The 26,044-nt window shown below is 43.3% G+C and overlaps 1 pseudogene; it reads right to left on the bottom strand.

Moving 5' to 3' along the window:
* Nucleotides 1–25,250, bottom strand: part of LOC100138563 (mitochondrial-processing peptidase subunit beta-like) — a 71,215-nt pseudogene extending 45,965 nt beyond the window's left edge.
* Between the last annotated feature and the right edge of the window lie 794 nt (nucleotides 25,251–26,044).

Below are 26,044 nucleotides of genomic sequence, written 5' to 3'. Positions count from 1 at the left end.
TTGAGCAAAAGCCTGAGTGATACGAGTGGGCAAACCATGTGGGAATCTAGGGAAAGAGTCTTTTAGATGGAAGGACCTTCTAGAATGTGAACTCAATGAAAATAGAAACTTTGTTTTGTTCACCAAATCCCCAGATATAATGTTGGCCACATAAACATTTCATGCATCCTTATTGACTTTTTGCTGGTACAAAAGCCTTAATGTGGGAACTATTGAAAACAGCAACATGGCCAATGTAGCTGGAGCTGAGGGATCAGAGAAAGGGTTAGATATGAGGTTATCGTGGCATTGTTACACGTAGAGCCTCAAAAGTGCCTAGTTTCAATAGATAAATTATATAGTCACTTTCCTAACAGACTGTGATAAGGAGCTGGGATGTAATTGTGATTGGAAAACAGTAGAACATTTTCAGTAGGTGAGTAATGTTATAGTGTTATTTCCTTTGTTAAAAAAGATATTTTCACTATGTTCCTATTAGAATGGCCAAAGTCTAGGACACGGACAACATCAAATACTGGTGAATATGTGTAGCAATAGGAGCTCTCATTTGTAGCTGGTGAACATGTGAAATACTACGGCCACCGTAGAAAATAGCTTCGTGCTTTCTTACAAACTAAATATACTCTTACCCAAAAGTTTGTACTTTTGGATATTCACCAAAAGGAGTTGAAAACTTATGTTAACATGAAGATCTGCACAAAGACTTTTTTTAGCAACTTCATTCACAATGGTCAAAACTTAGAAATAGCCAAAATGTCCTTCAAAATATAAATGAATAAATAAACTTTGATACATCCAGAAAATGGAATATTATTTAACACTAAGAAAGAAACTATTGAGCCATGAAAAGACATGGAGGCATGTGGTAAATGTGTCAGTCAGTTCAGTCACTCAGTCATGTCTGACTCTTTGTGACCCCATGGACTGCAGCACACCAGGCTTCCCTGTCCATCACCAACTCCCAGAGCCAACTCAGACTCATGTCCATTGAGTTGGTGTGCCATCCAGCCATCTCATCCTCTGTCATCCCCTTCTCCTCCTCCTGCCCTCAATCTTTCCCAGCATTGGGATCTTTTCAAATGAGTCAGTTCTTTGTATAAGGTGGCCAAAGTATTGGAATTTTAGCTTCAGCATCAGTCCTTCCAATGAATATTCATGGTTGATTTCGTTTAGGATAGACTGATTTGATCTCCTTACTGTCCAAGGGACTCTCCAGAACCACAGTTCAAAAGCATCAATTCTTCAGCACTTCAGCACTCTAGTACTTCAGTACTGCTGCTGCTGCTGCTGCTAAGTCGCTTCAGTCGTGTCCAACTCTGTGTGACCCCATTGACGGCAGCCCACCAGGCTCCCCTGTCCCTGGGATTCTCCAGGCAAGAACACAGGAGTGGGTTGCCATTTCCTTCTCCAATGCATGAAAGTGAAAAGTGAAAGTGAAGTCCTAGAGAAGCTAAAAAACACAGACCTCTGTGTGCTTCTTTATGGTTCAACTCTCACATCTGTACATGACTACTGGAAAAACCATAGCTTTGACTATACAGACCTTTGTCAGTAAAGTGATGTCTCTGCTTTTTACCATGCTTTCTAGGTTGGTCATAGCTTTTCTTCCAAGGAGCAAGCATCTTTTAATTTCATGGCTGCAGTCACCATCTGCAGTGATTTTGGAGCCACCCAAAATAAAGTCTGTCACTGTTTCCATTATTTCCCCATCTATTTGCCATAAAGTGATGGGACCAGATGCCATGATCTTCGTTTTCTAAACGTTGAGTTTTAAGCCAGCTTTTTCACTCTCCTCTTTCACTTTCATCAAGAGGCTCTTTAGTTCTTCCCTTTCTGCCAGAAGGGTGGTGTCATCTGCATATCTGAGGTTATTGATATTTCTCCTGGCAGTCTTGATTCCAGCTTGTGCTTCCTCCAGCCCGGCATTTCACATGATGTACTCTGCATATAAGTTAAATAAGCAGGGTGACAATATACAGCCTTGACACATTCCTTTCCCGATTTGGAACCAGTCTATTGTTCTATGTCCAATTCTAACTGTTGCTTCTTGACCTGCATACATATTTCTCAGGAGGCAGGTCAAGTGGTCTGGTATTCCCATTTCTTCCAGAACTTTCCACAGTTTGCTGTGATCCACACAGTCAAAGGCTTTGGCATAGTCAATAAAGCGAAAGTAGATGTTCTTCGGGAACTCTCTTGCTTTTTTGATGAGCCAACAGATGTTGGCAATTTGATCTCTGGTTCCTCTGACTTTTCAAAATCCAGCTTGAACATCTGGAAGTTCACAGTTAATGTACTGATAAAGCCTGGCTTGGAGGATTTTGAGCATTATTTTGCTAGTGTGTGAGATGAGTGCAATTGTGAGGTAGTTTGAACATTCTTTGGCATTGCCTTTCTTTGGGATTGGAATGAGAACTGACCTTTTCCAGTCCTGTGGCCACTGCTGAGTTTTCCAAATTTGCTGGCATATTGAGTGCAGCACTTTCACAGCATCATCTTTCAGGATTTGGAATAGCTCAGCTGGAATTCCATCGCCTCCACTAGTTTTGTTGGTAGTGATGCTTCCTAAGGCCCACTTGACTTTGCATTCCAGGATGTCTGTCTCTAGGTGAGTGATCACACCATCATGACTATCTGGGTCATCAAGATTTTTTTGTATAGTTCTTCTGTGTATTCTTGCCACCTCTTCTTAATATATTCTGCTTCTGTTAGGTTTGTACAATTTCTGTCCTTTATTGTGCCCATCTTTGTATGAAATGTTCCCTTGGTATCTCTAATTTTCTTGAAGAGATCTCTAGTCTTTCCCATTCTATTGTTTTCCTCTATTTCTTTGCACTGATCACTGAGGGAGGCTTTCCTATCTCTCGTTGCTATTCTTTGGAACTCTGCATTCAAATGGGTATATCTCTCCTTTCTTCCTTTGCCTTTAGCTTCTCTTCTTTTCTCAGCTATTTGTAAGGCCTCCTCACACATACATTTTGCATATTTGCATTTCTTTTTCTTAGGGATTTCTTGATCCCTGCCTCCTGTACAGTGTCACAAACCTCCATCCATAGTTCTTCAGGCACTTTGTCTGTAAGATCTATTCCCTTGAATATATTTCTCACTTCCACTGTATAATCATAAGGGATTTGATTTATGTCATACCTGAATGGTCTAGTGGTTTTCCCTACTTTCTTTAAGTCTGAATTTGGCAATAAGGAGTTCATAATCTGAGCTACAGTCAGCTTCCAGTCTTGTTTTTGCTGACTGCACAGAACTTGTCCATCTTTGGCTGCAAACATAATCAATCTGATTTCAGTATTGACCATCTAGTGATGTCCATGTGAGGAGTCTTCTCTTGTGTTGTTGGAATAGGGTGTTTGCTATGACCAGTGCGATCTCTTGGCAAAACTCTCTTAGCCTTTGACCTGCTTCCTTATGTACTCTAAGGCCAAATTTGCCTTTTATTCCAGGTATATCTTGACTTCATACTTTTGCATTCCAGTCCCCTATAATGAAAATGACATCTTTTTTGAGTGTTAGTTCTGGAAGTTCTTATAGATCTTCATAGAACCGTTCAACTTCAGCTTCTTCAGCATTACTGGTTGGGGCATATTGGATTTGATATTGAATGGTTTGCCTTTGATACAAACAGAAATAATTCTGTTGTTTTTGAGATGCACCCAAATACTGCATTTTGGACTCTTTTGTTGAATATGAGGGCTACTCCATTTCTTGTCCATAGTAGTAGATATAATGGCTGTCCAAGTTAAATTCACCCATCCAGTCCATTTTAGTTCACTGATTCCTAAAATGTCAATGTTCACTCTTGCCATCTCCCGTTCAACCACTTCCAATTTACCTTGGTTCATGGACCTAACATTCCAGGTTCCTATGCAATATTGCTCTTTACAGCATTGGACTTTACTTCCATCACCGGTCGCATCCACAACTGGGTGCTGTTTTTGCTTTGGCTCCATCTCTCTGTTAAATGTGTATCGCTAACTAAAAGATGCCAGTCTGAGAAGTTTCCGTACTATATGATCCTGACTCTACAACATTTCCAGAAAAGGCAAAACTGTGAGACAGTAAAAGGATCAGTGGTTGCCAGAGGCTATAGTGGGGTAAGGGAGATAAACAGGCAGAGCACTGAAGATTTTTAGGACAATAAATATTCTCCGTATGATACTATAATGACAGATACATATCATTATACATTTCTCCAAATCCATAGAATGTACAATGCCAAGGTTGAACCAGAATGTAAATGATGAACCTTGAGTGATTAAGATCTGTCAGTTTATGTTCATTAGTGTGGTACATCAGCAAATGTCCCACTCTGGTCGGCGATGTTGATGGTGGGGGAGGCTATGCATGTGTGGAGGTGAGAGTATGTGGAAAACATTCTGTATTTTCTGCTCAGTTTTGCTGTGAACCCAAAGCTTCTTTGAAAAAAATCTTTAAAAATATTAGTGAGGCCAATATAACTATGTTATCATCATCTATATTATGACAATGATAAGACACTATTAAGAAAGTTTTGTCTCCAGGAAAGCAAGGATGATTCAAAATCAGAAAAATCAATCAGTGTAACTTACCACATCAATAGACTATAGGAGAAAACCTATACAATTATTGCAGCAGAAGCCAGTAAAATTTAATAATTATGTATGCTTAAAAATAAAAATTCTTAGAAAATCAGATCTGGAAGGAAATATCTTGATTTTATAAAGGTCATATGCTAAGTATCTACAGAAAACACTATGCTTGATAGAGAAATTCTAGAGGAATTCCTTCTAAGACAAGGAACAACACAGGATGCTCAGTCTCACTATTATTGCTTAACTTAATATTGGAGGTCCTGGGCAGTGCACTGTAAGGAAAGAAATCGAATCAAAGGCCAAAGGATTTGGAGGGAAACAAAATAATTGTCATTTGCTATAGACAAGATCATCTATATATTAATAGAAAACTATTAGAATAATCAACCATCTATTAGAATGAATAAAATTTCAAGACGGTTGTCAGATACAACTTAAAAAAATCAGTAGCATTTCTCTACAGCAGTAGCAACTATTTATTAAAAATATTTTAGAAACTAGGATACACTTTAAAACAAAAACAAAAATGGTAAAATACCTAGGGATTAGTTTATCAAAGAACATTTAGTGATCTCTCTGGTATACGAGTATGTAATATACATCTTACAGAATATTCATCAAGCTGTAAAAATAAATGTGTACAGTGAAAGTGTTAGTCGCTCAGTTGTGTCCGACTCTTTGCAGTCCCATGGACTGTATTCTGCCAGGTTCCTCTGTTCAAGGGATTCTCCAGGCAAGAATACTGGAATGCGTTGCCATTCCCTTCTCCAGGGGATCTTCCTGACCCAGGGATTGAATCTGGGTATCCTGCATTGCAGGCAGATTCTTTATTGTTTGAGCCAACAGGGAAGCCCCAAAGTGAAGTGAGAGTGTTAAATACATAAGTTAAAAAAAAAAAAAGGACTAGCTTGGAACATTCTTAAGAGAAAAAAATAAGATAACAAGAGGAAACTAGACTTACTAGAAATTTGGAAATACTATTAAGCAATAGTTACTGAAACAATTTGATGCAGAAACATATACTTAGAGTCTCAGTGGAAAAAATATGAAACTCTATTAAGATATATAAATATGACAAGAGTAAATGAATAGTTGTTCCATACCCTTGAGTGGGATAACTTATTATAATAAAGATGTCAATTCTCAGCAAAGAAAACTATAAATTCAATGAGATCCCAATGAAATCCCAGCTAGATTTTCCTTTTAGAAATCCAATAATTCAATGTAAATTTGATAAGGAAGTTTAAGGATTCGTGAGTAACCAAGTCAACTTTGAAAAAGAAGAGCAAAGTGTGGGGAAATGAAGGATCGCTTTACCACAAAGTCATAGTTATAAAAACAGCAAACATCTGATAAAAGTACAAATAGACCAATGAAACACAACTTGAGGCTCTGAGACAGAGCTGCATTCCTGTCTAACACCATATACATGTATGGACTCTAGCTAGTTTAACACCTAAATATAAGAAGGGCAAAACAGAAAGTTAATAGAAGATACATCAGAGAACATTTTTGTGACTCTGAAATGGGAATAAAATTCTTAAACAAAATCCCCAAAATACAAGCTATGAGTACAAACCAAACCATGGATGGATTTGACTGCCCCAAGAATAAGTTTTTCTGTTCAATGAAAATAACCATGGACCAAGGTAAGAGATGGAGAACAGGTAGGGAATTTGTTAATTCTAATAGAAATTCAGTCAGGGACTTTACTGATAGTCCAGTGGGTAAGACTTAGTGCTCCCAATGCAAGGGACCCACATTGGATCCCTGGTTGGGAAGCTAGATCCTGTATATTGCAACTAAGAAGTCCACATATTGCAATGAAGATCTTGAGAGCTGCAACTAAGACCCAAGAATAGCCAAAATAAATAAATGAAGATTAAAAAAAAAACTCAATCAAAGGGAAAAAACACTTGCTATATAAAGAAGAAAAAGCATAAAATGATATCCAGTCTGTGATGAGGTGGTAGAGTCACTGAGGTTTCCAAAAAAATGGAAATTAAAACAAAATCTCTCACTTTACTCAAATCAGATCCCGCATGATCTCACACTGAGTGTTGTGGAGAGGTGGGGATGTAAAGATCTTTATTCCCTGCTGGTGGCCCTGTAGACTGGCATGGTCAGGTCGGCTAGCCGCCTGCTCTGTTTGGTCAAGTTAAGGCTAGTATATCTGATGACTGAGCCATCCTGCTGGGAAAGCCTGTCATCCTGCTGACAAAGGTCCTTAAGGGGATGTATATGAAGATGTTCGCTGTTTCTCACCTTCAGGTAGAGGCCATCTGGGGTCCCTCACTAAGAGAATGGAGAAGCCCTTGTAGTGGATATTCTCTAGGGAGTAAGCAGCGGTTAGCCAAGGCTTTATATATGATTAGCAACATAAAGAGAACTTTGAATCAGAATGCTGAGAGAAAAAGCGAGAAACAGACTGAGGTGTACAGTGCAATACGATTTGTGTACGTTGAATACACAAATATGCATGTACGTTGAATTTGTGTACACAACTTTGTGTACATTGAAAATACCTGCATAGGAGACAACAGTATTTTTTTTTCCACAGGAAATACATAATTTTGTACATACCAGAAAGGTATGGAAACAAGCCTTGCATAGATAGATGGTGATGAGACATCATGAGCTGAGGATTTGGATTTGAGATCTAATGTGGAATTTACAAAAGAAGGGAGGGAGGGAGGGAGTCAGGAAGCAATGAAAGGGGAAGGTGACTCTGATCCAGGCCCTCCTGCTGAGCCAGTTGGTGTCTGGTGAGGCTGTCTCAAGGGTGGTCCTCAAAGAGGGTGATCCAAGGCCTTATCATACAAGGCTGGCCTCAAGAAAATTGCCTGTTGGAGAGATCATTGAAAGAGGGGTATTTGCGGGAGATCTATCCATGGGCTTCCCAGGTGATGCAGATGGTAAAAATCTGCTTGCCAATGCATGAGATGCAATAGATGTGGGTTCAGTCCTCGGGTCAGGAAGAGCCCCTGGAGAAGGGAATGGCAACCCATTCCAGTATTCTTACTTGGAAAATTCCATGGACAGAGGAGCCTGGCGGGCTACAGTTCATGGGGCCGCTGAGAGTCAGACATGACTGAGCACACATTTCTTCTATCCATGGAAAAGCCCAGCCAGAAGAGCAGTGCAGAGACCAGGTGGCCAGAGGTGGATGAGCAGGGTGGGAATTCTGTTTACCTAGTCATGTGCCTGAAGCATCGTGGTTTCTTCACAGTTGGGAATAAAGATATGTGCAAAGTGAACCTATGAGATCAAGCCAGAGTGTCGAGAAATACAGGAAAGACACCTCTGGACCAAGTCTGCAGATGCCGTGCAATGGAGAGGGCACTCACCATCCACCACCCATGGTGCTGGCAGCCACACTGGTTTGAAGGGGCCCAAACTGGCCAGATATATTTGGGCTGAGGGGTATACTGCAGATATAATAATTCCAAGTGAACTAAAAATGTAAAGTAAGACCCACAGGTGCATAGTTAAGGGAACTAAGCGGTAGTAAAATAATTTGTAAGGTTGTACCTGAACTGAAACGTTTCCCTAAAGGGCCTGAAAACCTTGTAAAGCTTAAGGTAATGCATTGAAACAATTCTCTGATATGTAAATGTTTATAGCCAATCTCTGTATGTTTTGACTTTTCTATAAAGGAAACCACTTCTAAATACTACTTTTAAGCCTCCTTTTAGGTATCTTTATTTATCACTTTTGTTCTAGAAGCAGAGGCTTTAAATTTTTTCTTAACCCAGATCCCTATATTCTAGGCTAGGCAGTCCTTAATAAATAATTTAAATTATTCATGTTGCTGGTCTTTAAGGAGCAGTAAGTACTCAGCATGTCACCATGGAAACCAGCGTACTCACTATCAGGCGCTTTCAATCTCCTCCATCGAAAATTCTCCTGCTGACTTGACCATTGAGGACTGGAGACCCAGACTGTAGCTGGGATCAATTCCAAATATAAGTCAATGTTCCCAAGAGTCTCAAAATGCCCTTAAGGGACGCCTGTACATATCAGAAAGGGAGTAACCGTGGATCCCTTAAACAGACTTTGCTTTTTGCCATGACATGGTGAGAAATATCTTGTCCATGCCCATACCTACCTAGTCTACCTTTTCAGGATAGATATGGATACTCAGTTTGAGAACCTCTGGGCCTCTGTCTTCAGTCGGATTCCTTTACGGCATACTCTGCATAGGGAGCAGGCAGAATTGGAGAGAGAGCATGGCAACTCTCAGAGTGGAGATGGAGATACTTCTTAAGTAACTCCCTAGTAACATTCACTTACCCTACTGTTACAGGAAAGAAATACTCCCAGCTAGCTTTAATGAAATACAGTGCTCAATTTTATGTAAGATGTTAAAAATTCTTCCCTGTGCAACTACTTGACTAAAAGGCCACCATCCTAAATATGACACCTCCCACCAGACTCTTCACGCCTCACCCACCCCTGCACGATGGGTGTCAGAGATGGATGGGGTCTCGTCTGGCTCATGGATCACCACCCATGACCCAACACGAGGGCCTGGCCCACGGGAGGGGTTCAGCAAAAACTTGTTGAATGAGTAAGTGATTAACACCTGGCTGACTATTGCTCTCTTAAATGGGTTGTTGATTCTGTAGTTTTCAGACTTCTGGATTCCTTACACCAGCGTCAGTCTCCAAAAAACACATTTCAGGACCCACACAATGGTGCCACGGATTGGAGGTGTCAGGACTCACAACAAAACAGCAAAATGACCCACAAACAGCTCTATGGTGACCACTTCACAGAAGGAAGGCTTTTCTTCAATTTTAGAAGGGTAGAAATCTAATCTAAGGATAAAAGCAAATTTTAAAGAATTTAACATGTTTAACTTCTTGAAATATTTTTACAGTGTCCTTCTTTCCTCTTTTCCTCATAGACCAGTGAACCCTTAGCATGGGTCAAGTTCTTAGGTCAGCGCTTGGAAACCAGATATAAATAACCTGCTTGCTTACAATATTATCAACAATAAATCATTTTTTTCCTTTTTTATTCTCTGCCTAGTGTCTTGCTGACTTCTGGTGTTCAATCTCAAAAATTTTTTCCACTCCTTTTGCATATAATAAATGAAATCTACATTCCTCTCCCCCATAATTTACCTGTTTACCTAAAATACTTTCAGTTGTAACTATTTCCTTCATTTTTCTTTTTTGCCTGTGGTATCAACTTCTTGCTATTTTATGGCTCTAAGAGTTAAGGTTTCCCCTTATCTTTGTCATCTTTGAGACTTATTGCTAACATCTGGTATTCTCATAATTCCTTTAATTCAAGGAGCTTAACGTGCTTTCCATAGTACCTCTAATCCTCTAGTATAGCATTCTTCTATTAACAGAGAGGGAGGCAGGCATTCTGTACCAAGGCTCAGATCTAGTGATTTGGGTGTTGACTTTTTTTAACAACTTCTTCCAGGTTGCAAGCCTCTCCTTAGAGACTATGAAGTTGAGTGCAAGGTTAAGGTTGCTTGGGGAGACTCTTGAATATGAACTCCCGACTCCATTGTCCAAAGGCATCGCTACCTTTATAAAACAACTGGGCTGAAGGGACCTGGGAGAGTGTCCTTCCACTGGTCCTCATCACTGTAGATGTGACTGTCTACAAGAAAACATTTGCTGTAAACCGAAGATATATATTGTTTGTTATAGGGAAAAGATACCATGAAAGCTATTATCCCCTTCAATCAACTCACTTTCATGATGGCTGTATTCAGAGTTTTGTTTTTCCTAGAAAGGGTGAACCTTCCCTAACTGGCTCTCTCCAGGCAATGTCAAGGACAGCAAACTGTGCTAAGATCACCACCTAGCGTCTAACTTTGAAATTACTGCTGTCCTAGAAAAGATCACTAATTTTAAGCTTTGTTCATCAGCTAGAATGAGGGTAGATTTTATTGTGTGTTCTGCTGTATTGATTGTTCCTTTTCATCTTTGCTTTGGAAGTGAATTTTCCCACAATACGGATGGTGGGCTGTCAATATTGCATACGTTTTTATTGTCCAGTGAGTGCACGACCTCATGATTTGGTTTATTGGTTTTAAGTGAGGATTTGACTTTAAAACATGAGTTAAATGCTCCTGAAGATTGATCTTTCAAGACTCAGATTTCACCACTTCCAAGCAGCCTTCTATGACTTTTCTTCAACTTCATTCTCTGCTGGGTGGCTGCCCCATCTTTTTACTTTTTAAGACTATATGTACATATCATAGCTCTTGTCACTGTGGGCTGCGATTGGCTGCTCAACTGTTTTTCATTCCATAGGGTGCACACTCCTCGAGGGCAAGCACTGGGTCTCATGGTCTCTATTGTATACCCTGAACCCAGCACATGGAGGGACTCCATTATGAACATTCTGAATCTGTTGAATGAATGAGGTTTTCTAAGATTCAAGAGTGAGGCTTTTTTTCTTGTAACTCTCACCTTTCTTCTGCACTCAATAAAGCTCAGTAAAGCATTCTATCCTAAAATAGCTGAACCAAACAAAACTAACAGCTCTAGGTAAGATCTTGACAAGATAATAAAAATCCTGATTTGAGGGCAAAATCTTGAATTTAAAGGTGAATGAAGCTCTGATGACAGGCTACATCTGCCTTTCAATATCAGATTCCCTGCTCTGTCTAGTTAACTTTACAAGGTGGAACATAACTGTTTTTCTCTTATACTACAGTCTTAATCAGCCCTCACTGTCTTTATTTTTTAAATATAAATTTATTTATTTTAATTAGATGCTAATTACTTTACAATACTGTATTGGTTTTGCCATACATCAACATGAATCCACCACAGGTATACACGTGCTCCCCATCCTGAACCCCCCTCCCACCTCCCTCCTCATACCATGCCTCTGGGTCATCCCAGTGCACCAGCCCCAAGCATCCTGTATCCCGCATTGAACCTGGACCGGCAATTCATTTCATATATGATATTATACGTGTTTCAATGCCATTCTCCCAAATCATCCAACCCTCTCCCTCTCCCACAGAGTCCAAAAGACTGTTCTATACATCTGTGTCTCTTTTGCTGTCTCGCATACAGGGTTATCGTTACCATCTTTCTAAATTCCATATATATGCGTTAGCATACTGTATTGGTGTTTTTCTTTCTGGCTTACTTCACTCTGTATAATAGGCTCCAGTTTCATCCACCTCATTAGAACTGATTCAAATGTATTCTTTTTAATGGCTGAGTAATACTCCATTGTGTATATGTACCACAGCTTTCTTATCCATTCATCTGCTGATGGACATCTAGGTTGCTTCCATGTCCTGGCTATTATAAACAGTGCTGCAATGAACATTAGCCCTGACTGTCTTTTAAAAGTCATTTACAGCAGGGACCAGAGTAGCAAACTACAAGAGGAATAGAAATGGGGGAGCCTGGCAAAGTGGGAGCTCTCCCTTAAGGGAATCCACATCTCCTTCCTGGAGACCTCTTGCCAATGTGTGATAAGTTCCTGTTATTCTCCCAAATTAAAAACTTTAATCTTCCTATTTCTTAGGAGAGACACTCCTTATCCAAGCCTAAGGTGATTAATCCCTCGTGTAATATTGGGTAAAATTACCTGATCCTGATTAGTCGGAGTCCTGGAGTCACTAAGGGCTTTCCTTGTGGCTCAGCTGGTAAAGAATATGCCTACAATGAAAGAGACTTGGGTTCGATCCCTGGGTGCTGCAGTCCATGGGGTTGCAAAGGGTCAGACACGACTGAGCAACTGAACGGAACTGGAGACACTAAAGTACCATTTGGACTCTAAAACTGAGATAAATCACACACATGGACTCATCACTGGAGCTCTCTGCTGGGTGGCTGCCCCATCTTTTTACTTTTTAAGGCTGTAGGTACATATCGTAGCTCTTGCCACTGTGGGCTGCGATTGGCTGCTCACCTGTTTTTCATTCCATAGGGTGCACACTCCTCGAGGGCAAGCCCTGGCTCTCATGGTCTGTATTAAATACCCTGAACCCAGCACATGGAGGGACTCCATTGTGAACATTCTGAATCTTAGGAAGGAGATTCCTAAGTTCCTCTTAGGAAGGAGAGGGGGTTAAGAATAGGAGATTTGGAGTCATAGTCACCCGAGCTCAAAACCTGGCTCTGTTGCTTATTTGCTATGTGCTTTTTCAAAAGAATTATTGATACTGCTAAACCTATCTCCTCCTCTGCAAAATAGGGTATAGGCGCATCATACCAGCTCGCAGGGTGGTTGTAAAGATTCAGTGAGGTTTGCAGCATGTAGCCTGCTTAGCGGACTCCATGGCATATGAGAAAGTGCTTAGTGAAAATACTACCACCAAAGACTTGCTGCGGGCAATTCTGTTTTTATCACACTCCTGGACGCAAGGCAGCAGGGGTATCCTTCAGGATCTACTGCCGTGTGGTTACCAGGGAAACCACCCTCAAAGCCTGCACTCGGGGCTCTGGCACCGCTGAGAGGCCCAGCACTAGGCAGGCCACAAGCTCTGACCTTGTTTAGCTGCTGCCTCCCTCCACCTCCACCCTCAGCTTCTTACCCTTCTAGACCCAGCTCCTGGGTCACTCCGTCTCTGTAACCTTACCTTGGCACCCAGAACAGATGAATCCCTCCCCTTGACCCTGGAGACACGTCACCCTCGCACTTACAGTTGGCTGTCTCCCCTGCCAGCCTCTGAGCACTGGGAACTCAGGGACCATGCCTCCCTCATCTTCATCTCTCAGTACCTACTTTACACTTGGCATTTAGTAGGCCATCAGCCGATGCTTCTAAAAGCAAAATGTAGGCAGTGCTGTAAACATTTACTTAGAGAGAACCCTTCTACCTCTTGACTCCCGTTTCTCCATCCTGGTTACATCCCTCGGAAGAGCAATACAAAGGGAAAGAAGTGGGCAGCGATGCCCTTTCAACACCGTCTAAGCTCAGAAGCACGCAGCAGGGAGATATTCATTGTTAAATCATCAGTACAAGTGGCCTTTGAATAGAGACAGGAGGGAAGTAAGTCCTGTGGGGACACTCCAGCCAGCCAGTGTGAAGTTGTGGTTTGAGGTAAGTTTGGCCAAGTACTTGCTCCTTTGATATGGACAGCTCTCCCTCGAAGAGTGGTCCACGGGGAGGCACCTCCCCCATCCTCCAGATTTTGTATGGATGGAGCTTTGAAACAGTCCCTGATAATTTTTGCCTCTCAAGTCCCCTGCCAGTACTGTGTTAAAAGAGTAAAAAATAATTCACAAAGTTCAAAGGAATGTCAAGGTGGGACAGATCTATAGCATCCACTGTGCATCTCAAAGGATACGTCCTTGGAGCCGTAGAGGTGAGTCCTCTGGACTGGGCAGCTGCTTCCAGTAGGAATGTATTTATGTGTATGTGCCCAGGGGTCTGCGGGGAGGTTGTAACTGAGCTCTTGTTCTGCTCTGGACCTTACACACAGGGAAGATGGTCTCACGGTGTGAGAAACCTCCAAATTTTCTAGGGCCAAGTTTTTTGTTTTGTTTTTTTTGATTTTTAAACTTTACAATATTGTATTAGTTTTGCCAAATATCGAAATGAATCCGCTACAGGTATACCTGTGTTCCCCATCGTGAGCCCTCCTCCCTCCTCCCTCCCCATACCCTCCCTCTGGGTCGTCCCAGTGCACCAATAAGAGATCATTCTTGGTATTACAGTCTGTAGTTCCAGGGGCAAGCAGTGCTAATCAGAGTTAGGTCCTATACTGTTGCGAGATGGAAGCTGGAGGTCGAGGTGGTACACAAGACAGAGAGGCCATTTCCTCATCTCTGCCTTCTTCTGGGGGGCAGGGGGATGAGGATGAGCATGGCTGGATCTTGTCTGCAAAGATCAGAGATAGAAACCCCCCAAATTAATTACAGAATTGTGAGTTCTGTAAGAAGCGGTGACCTTCACTGTCCTGGTTAGCAGTGCCAAAGCTTCCTGACCTAGTACACCTGACCTGAGCAGAGCACAGCCACACAGAGACGAAGGACCAAAGACCACTCCTGGCTGGTCTCTGAGGGGCCCAGAAGATGTACTGAGCCTGTGGATTAGGGCTGCAGACTGTGTATCAGATCCAGGGCCCCAGGCTTGCCAGGAAGTGCCAGAGGGATGACCAAAGAAGTACATTCTATCAGGGGGATGCAGATTTGGGGCTAGTACTCATGGATCAGAAGTCAATGGAATCAAGTGTCTCTTTATTAGATACTGTTAGAGTTTCCATCTGCAACCACAATGGAGTATACAGTTTACAAGATAGATTAGTGGCCAGGAGTTTACAGGAAAGAGGCTAAATATATTTTATCATAACCAGTCCCAAAGGGAGACTTTCCCCAGTCCCCACCCTCAGATCAATGTCAGAGGAGTAACTATCAGAAAGAGGACAGAGGGGGAAAGACCCCATCAGAACTAGCCGCAGCCACCTATGTTGGGAGGGGCCACTTTGAATTAAATATACAACATTGAAAATTTAAAATGAACAGAACTAAGTCTTGGTAACTAGAATGAGACTGTTATAATTACCAAAAGTGAATTAAAAGTTATAGGATTGGACTGAGATGCCTTAAAGGGAGCCACCACCCAGTGGGAAAATGGGGACTTTGATAGAAGACAATGGGAAAAAAGCTGGAAAAAAAAAAATCAATTCACACTTCTGTGCTACTGAGTCAGATTGCTTCCTAAACTGGTCATGTGTGTATGTATGTGTGTATAGCTATGCTCTGCTTTTTCTAAAAGTTATTCAAGTGACTTTAAAAGATGAATGTGTCTATACAAGGTCAATTCATTTGTAGATAACCCAGTACCATGACTGGACTTGGGTTAAGAACTTCTTTAGAGCATGAATGGAGAAGGGAATGGCAACTCACTCCAGTATTCTTGCCTGGAGAGTCCCATGGACAGAAGAGTCTGGCAGGCTACAGTCCACGGGGTTGCAAAGAGTTGAACACCACTGACTAACACACACTTGGAGCATGAACTTTGTCCATTAAGTTTGAACATCACCCAGTTCATTGGCTTAACCAAAGGGGGTATAACACAAACCCCATCAATGAGAATGACAGCGTGGCTGTGGTCACAACACGAGTTAACCGTGCTCCTTGTACTTAGGATACTGTTATGCATTCATGCTTTTTACTAGTATGAAAAATCCTGCAGAAGTCTTTCTGGATATGAGCTTCCTGACACTCTCCTGAATGTGTTTACTGGTGTTTTGTGGGTTTGTGGGGGAAGCATCTTCTCCTTGGTGGTGCTTCAGTGGTGCTGTGTCAGCTGAAGCTGCCCACTGAAGCTAAAGGAAGAAGCCTTTCTGGAGGAGGTCACAGAAATCTTGTGGGCTTTCTTTTAAAATAAATTTAGATCTACAGAAGAGAAAATAGTACCCAACGTTACATATTATAAATACATCTTTTGTTTCCAGAACATTACCGACTGGGGACACTTCAACGTTTACTTACATAACAAATTGCCAGACGCAGGTATTAGTTTCTGCTAACCCCTCCCCCCGACCCTGCCCAGTCCATAATGTGTTAATATCTAACATATTCATAGCATGTACATGTGTGCTAAGTGGCTTCAGCCAGGTCCGACTCTTTGCGACCCTATGATTGTATCCTGCCAGGCTCCTCTGTCCATGGGATTCTCCAGGCAAGAATACTGGAGTGGGTTGCCATGTCCTCCTCCAGGGGCTCTTCCTGGCCCAGGGATGGAATCCATGTCTCTTATGTCTCCTGCATTAGCAGGCGGGTTCTTTATTTCTAGCGCCCCTGGGAAGCCCACTCATAGTACATTTGTCAAAACTAAGAAATTAACAATCCTATTGACTAAATAAAGACTTTACCCAGTTTCTCCATGAGTGCCCCTTTCTGTTCTAGTATTCAATCCAGGCTACCCACATCGCATCCTGTTGTCTGATTTCTGTACTTTTAGAGGAGACAACTTCCAAGGTGAGGCTTCTCCTCCTGAAGTCTGTTTCCCTGGCCGCTGGACTTGGCATCAGGAGAAAAGGGTGGAGGCCAAGAATATGCAGTGCAGGTCTTTAAACCTCTCTGCCTGGAGGTCATAAGTCAACCAGAAGGCTCCTGCCCAGTTGCCTGTACCCCTCCCCATCTTATCAAGTCACCTGAGACGGATTCTGGTGGTTCCTGCAGTTTTTATTTGAAAGGGCCTGGCTAAAGTAGCAAAGTGTCTGGATTCTACCTCCACTGGATTGAGAAGATGCTGAAGCGCCAGAAACAGGAGGCTGGACTTTATGTTCTGCTGCCGCCACCTTCCAGTCTTTCCCCTTCTTCCTTTCAACTTCTGCTTCTCCAGACAGGCATTTGCCTCTTTGCTGGCAAGTCCATTTCTCTTTTACCCTGCTCTTCTCTGTATTCAAGGAGCTAATGCCTGCAAACCCCATGCCCCATTGCCAACAGAGAAGGACGAGCTCAGCCCAAGGGAGGCACTGGCCAGAGACCAGGGAGCAGAAGGAAGAGAGACCTCCCTCCCCCTCTCTGCTTGTGGGGGCAGCTCTAGGAGTGGCCGGGCAGCTCTTCATGGCTCCCTCTCTTGCCAGGGGCCCTGCTCTGGCTCTGATGCCCCCTTTGCCCTTTTCCCCTCCAGCAGTCAAAGTGGTAGCTACTCCCCACTGTTGCTCATCTCTGGGTTGCTTCAATGTCTCCTATGTGGCTTTTAAACTTTTCTGACACCTTTGTAACTAGTTCTCCATATTAAGTACCCTCTATAAAAACTACCTGGGGTGGATTCTGTTTTCCTTGCCAGACTGTAAGATTGGTACAGATACCCCAATCATCACTTCCTTCTCCTCCTTTCCTGCACTAGCAGAGGAACTGGGGGGGGCGGGGGGACAAAGCCCCACTAATTCTGCTCAAGGGATTTGTCATCACAGGCAGGGAAGGGGCTTCTGGGCTCAGTGGCATAAATGTGGACAGAAAGCCCTACTTTATTCCTTCATCTTAAGCTCTTGCCAATAACCCTGAGTGTGACCTGGTGATAAGCGCTGGTCTGTATTCCATCAAACCAAGAAAATATTGCATTCAAGTATTCTTCACCTATAAAAATGGCAATTTCACTTGACTCTACTTAATAGAGAAAGAAGCAGATAAGGAATAGATAACAAGTAAATTGTCCATGATGACTTACAGCAAATAATAAGGCTAACACTTACTTTTTAACATGTGGAAGGCATCCTAAGGTACTTTAAATAGTAGTAACACTGGAAAATTCATCCACGATGCCTGATCTAAGTGTTTTGTGTATATTGAGTCATTTAATCTTCAAAAAACCCTGCAAGGTCAGTACTACTTCGTCCTGTTTTATAGATTAGGCACAGAGAGGTTAAATAACTTGCCTAAAGTCACACTATAAGTGGCAGGGTCAGGATTTCAAGCCTGGGAGCTTGGCTCAGAAACATATTCCCTGCCCCATGACACTATACATTGTCTTGAAGCAGATATTGTTACATCCACTTTACAGATGGGAAACTGAGAATCAGAGAGGTTGGACAACTTGCCCTAAGTCACACAGCTGCTGCTGCTGCTGCTGCTAAGTCGCGTCAGTCGTGTCCGACTCTGTGCGACCCCATAGACGGCAGCCCACCAGGCTCCCCTGTCCCTGGGATTCTCCAGGCAAGAACACTGGAGTGGGTGGCCATTTCCTTCAACGCATGAAAGTGAAAAGTGAAAGTGAAGTCACTCAGTTGTGTCCAACTCTTTGCGACACCATGGGCTGCAGCCCACCAGGCTCCTCCATCCATGGGATTTTCCAGGCAAGAGATGTGCTAAAATGCCATTAAAACCCAGTGCCATCCAACTGCAAAGCATAAATGCTCCCCCCTTCCATGTTCCATCTCTCTCCGGCTTGCCCTGAGAGGTCTCTACCACTCCTCTTCACTGGGCTCCCTTGTCTCTGCCACAAAAGATAATAATGTACATATTTCATTGCATCTGCACATCAAAAACTCTTGCAGCATTTATTGAGTTTTCTTCTCTGTGGTGCCCAGGAGACTTACTTGTGTGTATAACCAATTTCGAAGTAAATCACTGTGTTTGTGTTAAGACCTCTGCCACGTACAGGGTCTAAGTAGCTCTTTTGTTCCCAGACCTGTTCTCACTCCCTCTACTTACGCCTTCAAAAATTGGGCATTTAATATGGCCTTGATTACACAGTTTATGTTTTATATTTGTGTAGTGCCAAGAAACACAGGTATTATTTCTATGCATAGTAAGCTTCTATTCTGTTTCTTAGAAATGCAGGGCAGGATTTGTATGATATTTTTCTGTTCAAAGATCAGAAATGTTAATACGAAAGATCAAGATGTTAATACTATCAACGTTGAACTGCAAGGGGTTGTAGTACTTAAATTGGCCACAGGAGGGCTCTATTTCTTTGTCCCGCAGGTCCACAGCAATAACAGCTTTTGGGGCCACAGATGTGAAATGCTATTCTGGACACAGTAATTAAACCACACGTAGTGCAATTTATCAAAAATAAGTGAAATTGTTTGTTTAATGGAATTATAAATTCTATCATTTCTTTAATCTCCAAACACAAAGAGGAAAACCTTTTAATAAAATGAATTTGTTTTCCAGCAGGAATTCACAGGAATCTCCCCATTCCTATTTGGATAGTAGTCTTGAAAAATACTAATTCCATATTAAATTACTTAACCCCCCCCCTTTTTTGTGATTGAGTGTTCCAATGAATCTTTCTGAAAAAATGGATAATAACTGAAATGCCGCCTAATCTTGAACGTCATTCTAAGGCTGGATATCAGTCAGGGTCTATGCAGGAAAACAAAAACCACATTTGAAATTTCAACAGAAAGAATTGAAGATGGAGAATTGATCACACAGGTGTGAGAGGGCTGAGGGAGCAAAAAGGGGACAACCGAGGTAATCAACATCATTACCGGTGAGAGTAGCAACTGCTCTTGGGGTTGAGGAAACAGAGGAGGAAGTGGGATTATCAAAACCTAGATGCTCCAGGGAAGGGACTTGGTTATGCCTGTACTCCTAAGAGGGTGAAAGGAAGCTGCTTTAAGCAACTCTGACACTGGATGGACCTCGTCAATGCCAAGGTGAAGGGTCCCTGTGAGGCAAAGTTCCTAAGAGCAGCAGGTCTCCACCCTACCCCAATTCCAGCCTTTTGGTATCTCGCTAGTGCCCCCTACAGGCAGAGCACAACCAGGAGCCAACTGTTCAAAGAGAGGGGTCAGTCCTCACATCACTGAGCAGAACATCAGTTCAGTTCAGTTCAGTTCAGTGACTCAGTCGTGTCCGACTCTTTGACACCCCATGAATCGCAGCACACCAGGCCTCCCTGTCCATCACCAACTCCCGGAGTTCACCCAGACTCACGTCCATCAAGTCAGTGATGCCATCCAGCCATCTCATCCTCTGTCATCCCCTTCTCCTCCTGCCCCCAATCTCTCCCAGCATCAGAGTCTTTTCCAATGAGTCAACTCTTCGCATGAGGTAGCCAAAGTACTGGAGTTTCAGCTTTAGCATCATTCCTTCCAAAGAAATCCCAGGGCTGATCTCCTTCAGAATGGACTGGTTGGATCTCCTTGCAGTCCAAGGGACATAGAAAGGTAGTTTTGGAGCGTGGATCACTCCCTTGGCTATTCAGCTAAGGTACACACTTTTCCTACATGTTTAAAGTTCCATACAAAAATGATAGCTTCTTGGTTTGGCTGTAGATGATATCATGTTCATTACCTTTTAGTATGGACATGGGTGTACTATGTAATGGGTTTTCCCAAGTGTCACTAGTGGTAAAGAACCTGCCTGCCAATGCAGGAGATGTAAGACACCCAGGTTTGATCCCTGGGTTGGGAAGCCCCTGGAGAAGGGAATGGCAACCCACTCTAGTATTCTTGCCTGGAGAATCCCATGGACAGAGGAACCTGGTAGGCTACAGTCCATAGTGTTGCAAAGAGTTGGACACGACTAAAGCAACTTAGCATGAACTATGTAATAGGGACTTCCCAGGTGGCGCTAGAAGGAAAGGACTTGTCTGACACTGTAGGAAACATAAGAGATGCAGATTGGATCCCTGGGTCAGGAAGATCCCCTGGAGAAGGAAATGGCAACTCACTCCAGTATTCTGACCTAAAGAATCCCATGGACAGAGGAGCCTGGTGGGCTACAGTCCATAGGGTTGCAAAGAGTCAGACACAACTGAAGCTACTTAGCATGCACGTACATAAAACAGCCACTTCCAAAATCAGATTCTAGCTGATGTACTATGTAATACCCTGGAGAATCCCTTAGTTCTAGAGAACGGTCTTGTATAATAGGAAACTGATGTCCCTCAGTACATAATGAGGATCCACCAGTACAGAAACCCCTTCTCCCCTAGCAAGTTCAGCAGGAAGGGGAGCACCAGTTGGCAGTCATGGCTTTCACATCAGTGCAGCAGTTCCATGTCACCTGATGGAAGCTTTTCTCCGTATGAAATTGGACCTCAGAGACAGAAGAGCCCAGAGTTGCAGGCACGGAAAGCAAATATGCTGTGACTGGATATTCGGTGACATAGTGAGAAAAGCCACTCCCACTTTTACCCTTGATCCTGGACCTATGGCTTTGGGAGAAATGTATTGGCAACTGATTCAAAGCATATGTGCTGCTGCAGCTAAGTCACTTCAGTCGTGTCCGACTCTGTACGACCCCATAGACGGCAGCCCACCAGGTTCCCCATCCCTGGGATTCTCCAGGCAAGAACACTGGAGTGGGTTGCCATTTCCTTCTCCAATGCATGAAAGTGAAAAGTGAAAGTGAAGTCGCTCAGTCTTGTCCCACCTTCAGCGACCCCATGGACTGCAGCCTACCAGGCTCCTCCATCCATGGGATTTTCCAGGCAAGAGTACTGGAGTGGGTTGCCATTGCCTTCTCCGCAAAGCATATGTGGCATCCTATTAATTAGAACTCTGACCTTCAGGTGATTCTCCCAAATTGGGCTGTAACTGAGTCTTCCACAGCCCATTCTGCCTTCTACAAGGCCAGCTGCTCCTGGGTGATGGGGTACATGGTGAATGTCGAGTCGTGTCTGACTCTTTGTGACCCCATGGACTATATAATCCCTGAAATTCTCTAGGCCAGAATACTGGAGTGAGTAGCCTTTCCCTTCTCCAGGGGATCTTCTCAACCCAGGGATTGAACCTAGGTCTCCCGCATTGCAGGCAGATTCTTTACCACTTGAGCCACAAGGGAAGCCCCTGATATGTGGTGAGCCCAGGGAATTTCATGGTGTGAACCCCATGCAACATCTTTTTCTCTAAGACCTGAGTCCCTTGGTCAGAAGCAATGCTATGTGGAATTCTATGCATGTAAATAAGGCATTAAGCAAATGCGTTGATGAAAATCTTCGTTAAGCATGGGTTTTTTGATGGCCAGTACACATGTTGGCAGAGAATAAGCTGTTGGATAATAGCGTCCAATAAATCAAGTCAGATTTCACCCTCTGTCCTGTCCTTTACCATCTTCCCTACTTTCTTTTTTTGTTTCTAAATGAGATTTTCTGTTTATTTGAGGACAGATATTTATGAAGCCAGAGCCTTGTTGATGCTGAGCTGAGTTTTCACCGTTATTGATGTGAGTCAAGTTTTCACCAGAAAACTTGACAGAGACACATGTCTGTGTCAGAAAGTAAAATGGGGAAGGACAATGGGAGGGGAGGTCACACGTGCATTCAGAGGCAAATGTTTGCCTAAGATTGACTTGGCTTCAGTCTCAGTATTTATTTTGCTGAGCATCATGATTTCATGAAAAATGGTTATTCCACACCCATGCACGTTCAATTGTCACCTATATTTGTGCTTCTCTAAGGAGAAGTATGTAAATACATTGCTTTCCCTCAAAATGACCAAGGACTAAAGCAATTTTCTATTTGTTCAATATTGTTATGGCAACACTGTTGATGTTTGGTGCTAGTTTTCAAGGTGATAATACCTTCAATGTTTTGTGCTAATACCAGACACTAACCCTGCTTGGTGTTTTTACAAGCATTTAAAGAACTGAAACTCACTCCACCCCTGAACATCTTAGGACTGAAATTGTAAGGACCAATTCACAAGTGAGTGTTTATCTAGAAGACACCATCCCCAAGCATCAATTCGGTTCTAGATGGTACCTTGCTTTCCTACAGGAGAAAAAAAAAAACCCACCTTCTCTCCTTCTACTTTAGTTGGTTGACTTTTTCACATTTCAGTAGCTTGTTTTGTGGTCAAATTCCCTTCATTCTTATGACTATGGAAAGAAGAAGGTTGAATTTTCTTTAAATATATGTATTCATGATTTTTTTCCCACCAACATTTAATGAGGACCTGCTTTATACTGAGCACTGTGTAGGCACTGAAGATACCTCTGTTATCTTGCACACCATCCTCAGTGAACCAGGAGACTGACAATAACAGAAACAAAAAACCTAATTCCTTGCGTCCTCTGCTCATGGGAATTCCAGGCTCATCCTTGCCTCTCCTGATTTGGGGATGTCCACATGCTTGCAAACAGCGGACTTCCTCTACTTCGCTCTAGGCTGACATACTTTGCATGACCTTGAATTCACCCTCTGTGACCTCACTTCTGGGGAACAAGTAAGGGAAGCACTGGTAAACCCTGACCATTGAAACCAGAACAGCTAGCTCTGCTGTCAGAGTCAAAGGGTGAGGGCAAGGCCAGAAACAGGAAATGACGCTGAAGCGGGCAGGAGCTGTGGGAAGTGAAGAGCGGGGGTCTAAATCTTGCCTTTTATAGGGTGTGGAGACAGGGCTATCACTCAGGATTCTTCACTTTGCTCACTGTCAGCTCCTGGGCACTGCATTCACATAAATCACAGTGTGGCTGGCAGCAGCTCAAGACGTGCAGTGCTCGATCTACGCAACTGTGCTAGCCTGGCTCCCAGGCCTGGTTCGTTTTACCTTGGGCCCTAGGGCTACTGTAGTGCCTGGAGGGCTTCACTTGGAAACCAGGATGGGGCAGACATACCAGCATCTTCCTCACCGCTCCATTTCCTTCTGCATCAGAATATGTCAACTCTTTTCCACGTCAGTAGTTTTACCCACTCTCAGAGCTACTGCTGTGCTTAACCCTTGGTTTTATACTGAATCTAGTGATATCCACATTGCATTTATCTCAGCCTTTTTTTCTTTTAAAGGCTGCTTCTTCCTGGAAGAAGGCAGTCTGACGATTCTCCCACTGTGGAGCCTCAGTTCTCTTTAATACCTGCTTCAGTCCTCAGGCTTCAACTTCAACTTGGCCTTCAGCAATTGCCTTTCCTTAATGAGCGTTGTTCTCCTGTGCTGCCTCTGGAATATTCATATTAACTCCTGTTCCCGAAGCTGAACCAGTACTCAGCTTCTAGCTAAGTGTCTTTCCCTGAGGATATTTGATTCCTCATGCAAGCTGATGCCTCAACCCTTTATTCAGGTCCTCTGGTAGTCATTAGGCTAACTCACTACTGTGTCATCCTTCCAGGCATATGGTAGGATTGCACTTAACCCCCCTCTTAGAAGTTCCATGTAGCATGTGACTTGTTCAGTCAATGAAATGTGACAGATTATGACACTTCTGGGCAGAGGCTTTAGAATCTGGGGCATAATATGCCATGCCCTTTCCCCTGATGAGATGATCAAGAAGACACATGTGATGGTGAAGCCAAGAGTATCTGGGTCCTTGAACGACTAATGAGAGCCTGCCTGACAACCACGTTGGACATGTAACATGAGAAATAAACGTGGGTTGTGTGAAGAAACTGAAATTTTGAAGTTACTGCGGCCAAACCTTACCTATCCTGACAGACACAAGGTCCCTGAAAGTCTGGAACTGCAATGAGCACACACAACTCAGGCTTTAGTGCTCTGTGCTCTACCAAACCGATATGGTAGTCCAAAAAGCAGCCAAGTGAAAACGACAGCAATTATCCTTTACTGAAATCATTTCTCACCTTCACAGTCATCACTTCTGCCATCTTGAAAGAGGTCAATAGACTGATCTTGGGTGCTGTGACTGCCACAGTGATGCAACTGCAGAGAGGGAGGAAAGAAGGACAGTGGCACGCTGCCTTGCAGTCCTGGCTTACAGAAGAACTAAGCTGTTTCCAAAGGGCTTTATGGTTCACCTAAGCCAGAACAACAGGACTCTGGCTCATTGTCTGGAATGACAAAAGCAAACATCATTCCTGAGGCAGGAATATAACAAAAATGCCAAAGTTGGAAAGAGTGACTGTGCCCAGGGTTTCTTATTTGATTCCTTTGCTCCCAATCTTTCCTTTCTGCTCGTCCCCAGATGGGGACCATGATCCGTGATGCTCTCATCCAGGTATGGAATCTGGAGATTTATGACTATAACCAACAGATCTGTTTAGTTAAAATTGCTAAGTTGGCAAATTTCATTTTAGAGCCCTACCCTCCTCAATTCTCAGCCCTCTGAATATTCCCTGCTATATCAAGGCTCCTTCTGGAAATGCTGGCTATCAAACAGCCTCCCTTGGACTGTTGTTAGCTGGTAACTACTTCAACAAACAGCATTGCAGCATCTCTTCATTCTGCATGCCTCATGTGAGAGGCTCTGGGGGTAGAGAGATGGTAAGGTCACTGACTTACAGCCTTGCGCAGGGCTGATGGGTCATGTGCAATGGGCCCAGTCCAGCCTGCCACAGGCTTGGTGGAGTTTCTTGGAACACAGCCATGCCCATTCACTCACATGCCATCTGGGGCTGCTATGGGACTACCTCTGCAGAAGTTAATATTGCAGTTGCAGTGGAGACCATGTGGTCCACATAACCTAAAATATCTACCATCTGGTCATTTTCAGAAAAAGTTTGCTGACCCCTGTCGAGTGGACAATTGGCCTTCTAGGGGAGTTTGCATTGTTGTCACGGTTCTCTTAAAGGACAATTCTGTGAGACTCAAGGGTATTATGTTAATGGGGGAAATTCAGGCATAGGGAGCTATTTTGAGGAAGGAAGTCATGTCTAGCTGCTGTCAAACCATACATGTCAGGCAGCTGCCTGCTCTATCAGTCCAGGAAAGTGGAGTACTGCTTCCAAATCCCTGTGCAAAACAGCGTGCGTAGTGGAGCAGAGGCTGCTTGGCTTTCATGGCTGGGGCTGGTTCCATGGAAGAAGAGGCGAGCACATCCTCTCTGTTGCTCCGGAGGCCCCTTGGCTTCAGGGTGGCCACAGGAGCCGAGTCTGCCTTCTTTACTCCTCTGGGTTTTCTGATGACGGCAGAGTGAATGATTTGTGAGCACTAAAGAAGGGTTTCATTCATAGCTCTCTCTCTCCACCGGCACAAATGGGGAGTTTCCATTGTTCTTTTTTTTTTTTCCTGCTCAGGGGAAAATGGAAAAAACCAAGGCAGGCTCGGGTGGGAAGGCTTTTCCTGCACTGTGTTCACTCCAGGAGTAAGAAGATGGCTGGCTACCCTCTGAATCACCCAGGCTGTCACTGGCCAAGAAGAATCCTGCCCCTGAGAACAGGGG

Source organism: Bos taurus, chromosome 6, assembly GCF_002263795.3.
Source record: "Bos taurus isolate L1 Dominette 01449 registration number 42190680 breed Hereford chromosome 6, ARS-UCD2.0, whole genome shotgun sequence".
Taxonomy (NCBI): domain Eukaryota; kingdom Metazoa; phylum Chordata; class Mammalia; order Artiodactyla; family Bovidae; genus Bos; species Bos taurus.
Note: the sequence above shows the minus strand (reverse complement) of the source record. Positions and strands in the feature narration are given on the sequence as shown.